Consider the following 11934-nt stretch of genomic DNA (forward strand, 5'->3'; position numbering starts at 1 on the left):
AGTTTTGAGACAGAGTTTACATCTGGGATGAAGTAGAAGTACATATGTTTTTTCCCTAATTTGGAGCTTGAAGTTGCAAAATTCTCATTCTCTATTCCAATTATCTATACTTATTATCTATTCCACTATCCCTGCTGATTTATGAAATTGTCTTGACTATAACAATATTAATAGGTTGCAATTATTAGGGGCTTACAGTATGGCGGGCACCGGAATATAGTATATCGTTTAATTTTCAAAAATGCCATTAGGGTTCCAGGACATGCACACTTTATAGATGAGGAATTTGAAGCAAGGGATTTTAGATATATTGCCCAAGGACACACAGCTGATAATAGATGAAGTCAGGATTTTAAAACGTGAGGAGTCCGGAATCCTTGTTCTTAGTTATTGTGCTATAATGTTTCCATGTTTCTACTCTACTAATATGTATTTTTCACTATGTTCTAGGCTCAGAACTCAGTAATTTGTATTAACATTACCTCATTTGAAGTTTACTAGAATTTGTTTACTATATGAATGTCAAAAACATAATTCAGATAGATGAAGACCCTTGCCCTAAATCATGAAATTATTTAGTTAATTGTAAAAATTAAGTTCCAGACCCATTTATTCTAACTTAGGAAACACAAGAAATGACATAATTATGCTTTGGAAGAAAAAAATCAAGTTCTTTCATAAATGCTTTCTAATATGACAATGACATGGGAATACAAATAAAATAACAAAAAGATAAACATGGAGATGATAAGACAACCTCCAATGAGTATGGTCATGGACAGAGACCCTGATGATTTCTATGCATTGTTCTCTACTCAGGTACAAAGGATTAGGGCTTTACCAAAAGTTATGTGCAGACACAACTATAGACCTCGCATACTTTCAACCATTTACAATGAATTTTAGAGAAAAAGCTTGCACATTCCTTTCTCTCCTCCAAGGATATCCTTCCATTTTATACATAAAACATGTCTGTTCTCTTTCTCCTCAACTCTGTTTATATTTTCTCTTACCACAGACCATGGTTATGTAAAACACTATATGAGAATACAGAATTATGACTCAAACCAACACCCAGTTACTAGCATTGCCAATATAAGGCCCAGATCTTCTAACTCATGTCTTCCATTGAATGGCAATATGTGCAATTTAATATTTATCATCTTATCCTCAGAACCCAGGGCAAAAACACTGACCCTACGGAAAAGAAGAGACAGTCATAGAAAAAAGGGAACTGAAAATAGTTACAATATACAGGATAACTTTAATAATGTGAGTAGGAAGCCCTTTATGAGCCCACAAGAATAAATTAATAATTTAGCCCAAGGAAATCAAGAAAGACTTTGGCATTGGAGTTTTCACCAGTGCCTTCCTGGAGGTTTGGGTGAGATGTCTGTAACTGATGACTCTGGCTACTTAGATTTTAAGAGGAAATTTTCCTTGCAGTTGCTTGTCTCCTTTTAAACTTACAGATTTACTGTCATCCATAATTTGTGTGTGTTTTATTTGGGGTATAAAATTATCTACATCTTTGAGTAAAATTAAAAAACCAGGAAGAAGTACCCTGTTATAAATGCACTTCTGTTTGAGGATCAGAACCCCCAGTGGAAGTTTGCACTTGGCTAAGTGGAGGCCTGTGTGTGTGGGGAGGCCCAACAGATGTGGCTCAGAGTGTGCAAAGGTCTGGGGGTACCAAAAGCTAACGAGGGCTTGTATGTTTCATGATTGGTGGGGAGACCAGAAAGGTGGAATGCAGGGCAAGCAAACAGTGAATTCTACCAGAAGTGTGAGTTATTACTGCCTTTCTTGGGAGTGGATAAAATAATAATAATTAAGCATGTCTGTCTGGAGATGTTATCGGACATTTTTAACGTAAGTTGTTTCCTCAGATAGTTTTTTTTTTTTTTTTTTTTAAGATTTTATTTATTTACTTGACAGAGAGAGACACAGAGAGAAATGGAACACAAGCAGGGGGAGTGGGAGAGGGAGAAGCAGGCTTCCCACTGAGCAGGGAGCCCAATGCGGGGCTCAATCCCAGGACCCTGGGATCATGACCTGAGCTGAAGGCAGACGCTTAACGACTGAGCCACGCAGGCACCCTCCTCAGATAGTTTTCACAGCAGGTTGTCCTCTTGTTTTGGGATCTCTTTCCTTATTGGAAAGGGGGGAGGGAAACGTAAGCTTTCAGTTCTTGCATGGATATCCTCAATTTCCTCTACTCATTCAACCAGCTACAGAAAAACAGAAAGTGATGCCTGAAACTCCTTTTTATGAAATATTACTTTCTAAACACTCCTGGAGTATGAAACACAAAGTCTTTGAGAAAGGAACTTTATTATTGACATCACCGTTGTTTTTAAAAATGTAACGATTATTTTTAATTTCTTATTAGAGCATTTTTCTGAAAAACTCCTTCTCCATCCTCCATTTGAAACCAATTTTTATTTTCTCCTGCTTTTTAATAATGTATTTTTTATCATTGAAAAGTCAAAATGCTCCCCGTAGAAAAATGCTGCCCTTTGTTTTATGTGATAAGTTAACCTCCTGCTTTCCCCCTTCCCTGGGAAACAAATACTGCCTCCTCACCCAGTCATACACTGTGGGTCTTCAGCTTATTCTATTCACTTAAAGTCATTGCTTTTATGTATTACAAGCTATAATTGCTTTTAGCAATATAATGCCTTACCTCACTAACATAATCATAATACAGTTACTAAATATTTTTTACATGGCGGTATCTGCCGTTGGGTAACTGTTATGTCGGATATTATTATAATTCTCTCTTTGTACCATTGTAGTTTGAAGATGCATAGAATAGAACCGGCTTCTATCTGCTGAACAATTAAATGAAATATTATAAACAGGGGAGCTTATCAGTAAAGCCTGACTATTTACTGGCTGAATTAATGTTCAGCAGGGAAGCAGCATCAGCCCAGAGTGCCCTAGGTAGGAAAGGACACATTTCATCTAAAATAATGTAGGCAGCATGCTTCCCTTATGAGGTCTTGATATTCACTTCCTCGGTTAGTAGAAGGTGATAATAGGGCAGGCAATCCAATGAGGTCTGACTGCACAAAAAAATCAAAGAAGGATATCAAAACATCCCCCTCTTCAGCTCATGTTCAGAAATTCTGCTGATCGAATAAAATGATAATAAAAACTGGCATTTAGATTATGACTTTCAGCCCAAGATCTCAGCCTTTGAAAAATAATTTCTCCCTTTTCTATAAGATTATCATCACTGGGTTAGGAGCCAATTACCTTTAAAGAGCCCAGTCACCTATCCAAATATCCTTATATCATCATCCAAACAACAATGCATAGGAGTATAATATAGTCAACACATCGAGATTGTCCCAAGATGTGAGGTAATTTTCCAGTCTTCTTTTTATAAGTCTTGTGCTGACTGGAATGATTATGAGATCTATTCTCGCATCAATAATCATGTTCCAATATTGGTCATCAGGGTCAGAGACCTCAGAAATTTATCGTAGAAAGATGTTAGCAAGTTCCTACACTACATTTCCTTGAGATGAGCTACAACATTTTTCTGCCTTAAAGAGATCAATCCAAATAAATGGCTCTCCTTCTGAATGCTTATAGCATTTATATAAGTTTCTTACTTCTTTATGCATTGCCATGTGCTTTATTTATTTTAGTTTTATCTCCCTTTAAGAATAAAAGTATTTGGGTTGCCTGGGTGGCTCAGTCAGTTAAGCATCTGCCTTCAGCTGAGGTCATGATCCCAGGGTCCTGGGATCGAGCACCACGTTGGTCTCCTTGCTCAGTGGGGAGCCTGCTTCTCCCTCTCCCACTCCCCCTGCTTGTGCTCTCTCTCTCTCTTAAATAAATAAATAAAATCTTTTAAAAAATAATAGAAGCATTTGACATATAAAATTGAAATATCAGATTGCCTCCAGTCCATGTTGCACAGACGAAGGTTAGAGGTTAGTGGGTTTTTTAAAAAAAAGATTTTATTTATTTATTTGAGAGAGAGATAGAGAGAGCGAGCACAATTGGGGGAGAGGGGCAGAGGGAGAAGGACACAGGGCTTGATCCTAGGACCCTGAGATCATGACATGGGCCAAAGGCAGCCACTTAACCAACTGAGCCACCCAGGTGTTCCAATAGATTTTCCAATTGATAATCAACAATTACTAAATATTATCTTTCCTGAGGGTGGTGCCAATTCTACAAATATTCCTGTTCAATACAAACTTAGAGCTCCATGGAGAACTGGCAGAACCCTCTAGATTCAACATCCCCGAGGGATGAAAAGGATTCTTCTGCCCACCCTCCTCTTTTTTGTCGTCAACATTTATTGAGCACCTACTAAGTGCAAGGTGACACGAAGAACAAAAAAGACAACCTAAGTATGAGAACTAAGAATTATCTTCCATTCTTCTTCATCTGCTTACATCCAAGAAATCACCACCAACTGCTAATTCTACCTCCTGAAGCCCCTTCTTTCAGGCACAAGTGAAGAAGATCTTGCAGAACAGTTTTCTAAAGCTATGGTCTTTATCTTTGATATTCCCTCCACTTCAACTGCTATTTTTTTTTTTTTTACTGATAATAATTTATTACTAATAAAAATTACTACGTTTGGCATATTTTTAGAACTTTACATGCATTTTCTCATTTATTTTATTTTATTATGTTACGTTACTCACCATACATTTCATCATTAGTTTTTGATGTAGTGTTCCATGATTTGTTGTTTGCGTATAACACCCAGTGCTCCATTCAGTACGTGCCCTCTTTAATACCCACCACCAGGCTAACCCGTCTCCCCATCCCCCTCCCCTCTAGGACCCTCAGTTTATTTCTCAGAGTCCATAGTCTCTCATGGTTCGTCTCCCCCTCCAATTTCCCCCCTTCATTTTTCCCTTCCTGCTATCTTCTTCTTTTCTTCTTCTTCTTCTTCTTCTTCTTCTTCTTCTTCTTCTTCTTCTTCTTCTTCAACTGCTATTCTTGTTTCTTGACCAACCTCTCTTAGATCCTGATGTTAGCTCTCTGCACAGTCTTCAGGAGGAATTTTTGTAACACCAGCCTGTCTGTGTGACTACCCCTTCTTAATCGCTCCAGTGACTGCCTATCTTATGACAGATAAAGACCAAACTCCTTAATATGGAACCCAATAGTCTTGTTTACAAGTGAAAATGAATCTGTTGCACATCCAGTCTTGCAGATTACACATTTGCAATAGCTAATTGCAATAGTTAATTATTTGCAACTCTTAAGCTTTTCTCTCCATTTTCTCAGCCTGTACTTTTGGAAAATTTATAGTGTGTCATTCATGCTTCTAATCTTGCTCTTGACAAAACAGTGCATACTTATCCATGCCCCGTCTGCCTCACCAGACAATGAGCTCTTTTAAAAGAGGGGATGCGCTTGATTTATCTTTATATCTCTAGTGTCTACTATATCACCGGGCTCATCACATGGTTTTAAGAAATGCCTTGTCCACATAGTTAAGAGAAAATTATCTATTTGAGATATATAATAATAATAATAACAATCTATAATTGTATACTATCTAAATGCTAGGCACTTTGCATATCTTATTTCATATGATTTTCTAAATCACCATGAAATATTTCTCTTACATTAAACTTAAGAAAATTAAAGCTCAGATGGTTTCAGGGACATAACCATGTGTTTTATTTTTATTTTTTTTTAAATTTTATTTATTTATTTGAGCAAGTGTGTGCAGGCGCGCAAGAGCACAGGACCGGGGGAAAGGGGGGAATGGGGAGGGGCAGAGGGAGAGGGAGAAGCAGACTCCTTGCTAAACAGGGAGCCCAATGTGGGGCTCAATCCCAGGACTCTGGGATCACAACCTGTGCCGAAGGCAGACACTTAACAGACTGAGCCACCCAGGCATTCCAACTATGTGTTTTATTTTCTTTATTTTTTTAATTTTTTTAATTGAATATTTTTATTTTGGTACGTACTGGCAAATTGCTTCTAAAAGGCTACTAATTATGCACTCTATACAAGTTATTCTCTTTCTGTATCCTCAGCAACACTGGGCATTTTCACAGTTTTAAACATTTGACAATTAATTTAAAGCTTTTTAAAAAGACATTTCCTCGATGACTGATTCTTCTGTACACCTATTAAAATATTTACTAGCCATTTCATCTGTATGTCTTTAGTGGTATATCTATGTGTTTTAGAGTAGAAGTTTGAACTCAGGTTGTCGATGGTTTAAGAGCCAACACTCTTAATCATTATCCTATAGAAAGTGATAAACTGTACTATATAACTGTAAAAGCCTGGGCTGTTATTGGCATGCTACACATAAATACAGTCAATATTCAAAGGATAAAGCAACACTACAGCCTGGAGGCCCAGGTGAAGTACATGAGAGTCCAGGCTTGAGTCTGAGTTTCTCCTCTGGGTTCAGATTTTCTCTTACTTCTCCCAACTGACTCAATTTATCCCTCCCCATAGAGTGTTAACTTACTTTTATAGCTCCATTGTGGATATTCTCATAAGTAGCAAACTTTTGAGTGTTTTCTTCTTACATCTCTTAATACAATCTCTGTATTTAATCTCTTAAGATACAAATGGCTTGATCTTCAAAGATGCTGAAAATTTTGGTGACCTTGATCTCACTCTGAGAGTGTGCATTGTCTTTGGAGGAAATTAACCAGTTAAACATATGTTCTCATAAAATCAATAGCTGACATATCACATCTCATAGTGACCTGTCAAAAGGAAGAGCTACCATAAATCCAAACATCTGTAAAATGTAAATTTAGAGGGCATAAAAACCCCATGTGATAATACAAAGCAGAATCTAGTTAGAGAAATATAGGGAAGATGGAAAGGATTTATGCACTAACCATAAACTTGAATACACTAAATATAAAGCACCTGATTAAAGTATCTGTTCCACTCTCTTTTGTTTATTTTATAGTACATTTTATAAAAAGAAGTACAAGGCAATGAACTATGCTTATTTAGAGATTGGAAAGGCCCTTCAAATCTTCCTTACATTTAGAGAATGGAAAGCCAAAATGTACTTTTTCCACTGGATCCAGGAAAACATCAACTCTTTTCTTTTTTCTGCCAAGACTGTCTTCCTGCCCATTAGAATATACTGGAGAAAAACTTTACAGTTACCTGTATCCTAGTGTTAATAGTTGGGTATTTTATCACGCTGATGGATGTTTGCTTTTCTAGGGTACTTTTTAAGCTAAGTATGAAAATGTATTCCTAGAGTCTAGCTTTTCCACATATATTATTCCAGGAAAATTGCTCTCAAAATCAGTGACATCTTATTGTCAAATCCAATATTTAGTTATTCATTTTCTTATTGAAATTCTATAGCCTTATAAATCGTTGACTTATTTATTTGTTTGTTTGTTTGTTTGTTTATTTTATTTTGGTGCTCCTGTATTTTTGCTAATTTCCTTTCTAATTTCTTACTGTGTGATTCTGTTCCTCAACTTATACCTCTTAAACGTCAGTGTTGCTCAGGCTTATTTTCTCAGCCCTTTTATCATTCTGTATATTTTCTTCAGATGCTGTCACCCAAGTATATGCCTTCTATCACTACCTGTGTTATCAATGATCCTAAATTATAAATCCCCATCCCTGACTCATCTCTTGGACTGTAGATACGCATGCCTCCTGAGCACACTAGTCAGTGCTCTGTCAATGTTCCCAACAGAGTCACTGCCTAACACATGACCCCCTCTCCCAATTCCTTAACACCCTCCAGTGTGCCTTGACCCCGTAGGTAACCCATGACTCATCTCTTGCCAGCCTTTTAAAAAAAGTTATTCTGTAACTTATGTGTTCAAATTTTATGCTGAACTCCCTCAACATTTGGAGCTTTCTCAGAAAAGCAGAACCAGGTTGTGTTTTGGGTCTATGTTGGGGACTGGTGACACACGGAGGACAGAGTTCTCTGATAAAACACACAACTGCTCCAAACTTCCAATGACTTGGCCTCTGTGTGGAGGCTGCCAAAATCAACTTGGCAGCCCTTCTGACTGAATGACCTTAAATGAGGTTCAGGGGAGTCACCTAACAATAATTCTTGCAGAACCAAGAGATGATTACTTTCAAGGCAAATGGGAGGACATCCTTGGGGTTCATATTTGCACTTTACTATAGTGTCCAGATGCATTTAGCTAGAAGTATATAGGTCGCTTGAACACCATAGCAACAGAAAGTTTGACGAAGAAGGCAAAGGAGAATCAACCTGCCATTCTCTAGGAAATCTGCCTACACAGCTAGTACCAGGGGGATTTCTTGTGTGCATTTTTGAATGTGTTCCAAGGCTTCAAAATGGGATTTCTGGAATCTAAAATGCCGGTGCCTATAAACCATTTTATTTGTCAGAGTTTAACAGCCTCCCTCTGTGTGAAGGCAAGGTAAGGGGAAAGAGCTCCTCTGAACTTGATAGCTCATTTCGAGTTGGTTTCCTTTATTATGGCCTTGCCCTTTCTGAAACGTCTGCTCTGACAACTCTACGGCCCCTAACATGCAGAAGAAATGCTGCAGATTTACAGTGTGCCTTCATTCTGTATAGCTCTGGGACTGGAAGGCAAGAAGCAGGTGGATAGAATAAACGAATTTTCTAGGATCCCGTATTTTGTTGTTTGTTCCCAAAATTAGAAAGACCTTAAAAAGAAAAATGACTTTCCCTACATTATGGAAGCCGAATTCCTGCCTGGATCAGCTGTGGATCATTTAATGTTCTGTATTGAAGCCCACACTGTGTTAAATACCATACCTAAGCAGAACTAAAAGTTTGTTTTTTTATTTCTTTAAATTAAAATCCAGATTTATAAATTATTTACTGATCAGGGATGATATTTACAAAGTTTAATGAGAGACTTTGTTATGCAAATAGTAGTCTCCTATTGAATTGATTCATTATCTAACATTTAAAAGATTTCACTATGATCTGCCTTAACACCAGATTCTATTATCTTCCATCAGCCCCAAAATAAAAGCTAAAAGCAAGACCATACAAAAAGCATTTTAATACAGTCAATATATAATCTCTCAGAAAGCTTCGGCAATGCTGCTAGCTACTCAACATGTAGGCCATGGTAGGACTGCTGGGGAAATTTTGAGTATAGAAGACTGGTCTGCCTATTTAGGATGACACAGACATTGTCGAGCCCAATTATTCCATGTGTTCCAGCAGGTCATTTAATTTTCCATTTTGATAAAAGTATGGTTCTCTTACCATTGGTGTTTCACTACTGTGTTCCGACTGTCTGAGGTTGAGGGTTTAAATTCCACTGTCTTCTCTTTTCAGGAGTTGTTTATTAAAGACTTTTCTTCTATTACCACTTCTAAACACTTGTCTGTACGTATTTTATCCACCCATTCAGCTATACTCCTCTTGCTGGGTTGAGGAGAGAAAAAACCCAAAATATGATACTTAATTAGTTCTGCATTCCTTCCACTGTTATTCCTAACTTAAAATACCATAAAAAGTAATTTCTTGTCAGAATGCATTTTTATTGAATTTCCTCCTGTGCTTAACTTCAGTGGCAATGTGTAGGCTCAGAGTCTTGCTTCAATGTCTACTCATTGGCACACATTCTTCGTATCGCATTTCAGGAAACCATCAGTGGAGCTCCCTTGCTTCCTTCGATTAGAGAATCAAATCTGTGAGCCAGATCTTAAGTTCTCGGGCTGTACAAATAGATGTGTGCATTCCTGGTCAGTGAAATGTACATTTCTTGTATCAGATGCTCTCCTCATTTCATTCTTTCACTTTGGTTTTAAAGAAGTTCAGGAAATTGTGTTTCTGGAGGATAACCTTCGTAGGGCTTTGATGATATGTTGCTTTGAAATAAAGACCTCTATATACTGTTCATAAACATCTAATTCTCCATAATTACTACCAGAGAAAGGAAAACAAGATCCTGTTTATATAGTAGATGAAATAAATATTAAGTGCTTCAGAGGCCAGTATCAAGTTGTTTACAATTCATCATCCAGAACATTCACATATTATGTCAAGAGATTAATTCTGCTATTAAATAACACACTGAATCATGCTTAAGTGCACTTTCTAAATGTCTCAAAATAATCTTCTAAAACTAGAATAAGAGTAGTACCGCTAACTAGTTGAGACCTAATAGGAGGAGTCTGTTTTCTGAGGCTCACTTACATCTGAATTGTACCAATCAGTATCTGTGAGTATAAAAAGCAAAGCAACTACCTGTTGTCAAAGACTATTGTAATCCTTTCTATTCTAATTATTTGAGAATAAGAGTATACAATATATTGAAACAGGTGTTTTGATTATTTAACATTATTAACACTTAATTAATGCAATATTTCAATAAGCTCCTACTTTTGTGATTCAGGGGTCTGAGAAAGTTCAAATATACTACGATACAGTGTTAAGCACAATTATGAAAGTAAGTAAAACCAGGAATACATACCTGGTTTTATTAAGCAAATATGCCAAGTATATGCTATGACTTATGAAATATGAGGAATCTGAAGGAACCAAAAGGCAGGATTCTTTCTGCCCTCTAGAAATCAAAATGATTATATATATATATATATAGTATAAAATCACAAGGGGAAATATTATGGGCACCACACTTCAGAGAAGTTAAGAGAGCTAGTATGCAGTCACTCAGGGAAGTCTTCTCTGACAGTGACCATGAAGGACCATAGCATTTGGTCAGGCAGAGAGAAAAGGGAAAACAACCCCTGATTGGAGGGATTTATAAGCAAGAGAATGAAGATGGGGCTGAGGCTTGCACTTGGATGTCACAAGGAGACCGGAATAGAGAATTCTAGTTCTATACCCACCAGTCAGATTATAAAACTTTAATGCTATATCACTATCAGACGTGAAAATAAGTATAAGATTCAATAAACACTTGTTTACACTCAGGACCATTATATTCTATAATTTGAAAGATCAAAAGACAAAACAATAAAAATACCTTAGCACACTATGCCAGCTGCAGAGTCTTGACTTGAAAACTCCAAAAATATGTACTTTAAATATTTACCTCCCTCTCTACTCCACTGATAAGCCCCCTTTTACTCCCAGTTCTTTCCTGGTCTGCCCATCCTAATTATTTAGGAAATTGAATTACTGATGCAGCATTTTATAAAGGAGTTTAATGGTTTCTTTAAGGGCTCAGGGTCACTGGTGCCCTAAATTAGTTTGGGAAACTTCAAAAAGGAATGTGCAAAGCCCTAAGAGAGTCATCTCAGCCTCATGCTTCAGCCTCACCAGGGTTGCTTAGTAGATTGCAGATTGGGAGCTGTGTCTCCAGGGATTCTGATTCAGTGAATCCAGTATGAAGCCTAGGAACCCGCTTAAAATCAAAATGAGGGGGAGTCTACCTTTTTAACCACAGCCCCTCTGTTTGATCATTCTTTGTGCTCTAGAGCTGATTTACCAAAATGCAAGTGTGTTTTCATTGCTGACTTGGAAATGAGTTGAGACATCTCCTAGAAATAGGAAAATGTTCACAAGATCCCCCTAATGAGTTGTAGTTCATTGAAAGTGTGATAGCAAGGTCTTGCTTGCCCACACAATGCCTCACACATGAACAGCCACTAGGTATCAAAGCATCAAATGAATTAGCAATGATCGCACCTCGGATAAACCTCATTGGCTACGATACTGCCACTGTGCAAAGCTAAAGCATCGAATGAACGATTGCAATAATTATTCATATTTTGCCACATTGATGTAAATGACACTAAAAAATAAGGAAGGTTGCTTGGTCTCTCCTCACACCCAAACTCTTCTAGATGCAACAGTGGTCCCACTGGCATCTTTCCAGAATAAAGTTTAGTTCTTAGATAATCAAAGTGTTTTGCAAATCAGGAATCCTTACAGTCCCACAATGCATAATGAGATTATTTGTCTAGATCCACTTTTTAAAGAAGGTGGAATAATATTATGAGAAAAAAACC

At 37.2% G+C, this 11934-nt stretch overlaps 1 pseudogene; it reads right to left on the minus strand.

Annotated features, from left to right (window-relative positions):
• Positions 1 to 11591: 11591 nt before the first annotated feature.
• Positions 11592 to 11656, minus strand: LOC118550755 (U4 spliceosomal RNA; annotated as a pseudogene).
• Between the last annotated feature and the right edge of the window lie 278 nt (positions 11657 to 11934).

The sequence above is a fragment of the Halichoerus grypus genome, chromosome 8 (assembly GCF_964656455.1).
Source record: "Halichoerus grypus chromosome 8, mHalGry1.hap1.1, whole genome shotgun sequence".
Taxonomy (NCBI): Eukaryota; Metazoa; Chordata; class Mammalia; order Carnivora; family Phocidae; genus Halichoerus; species Halichoerus grypus.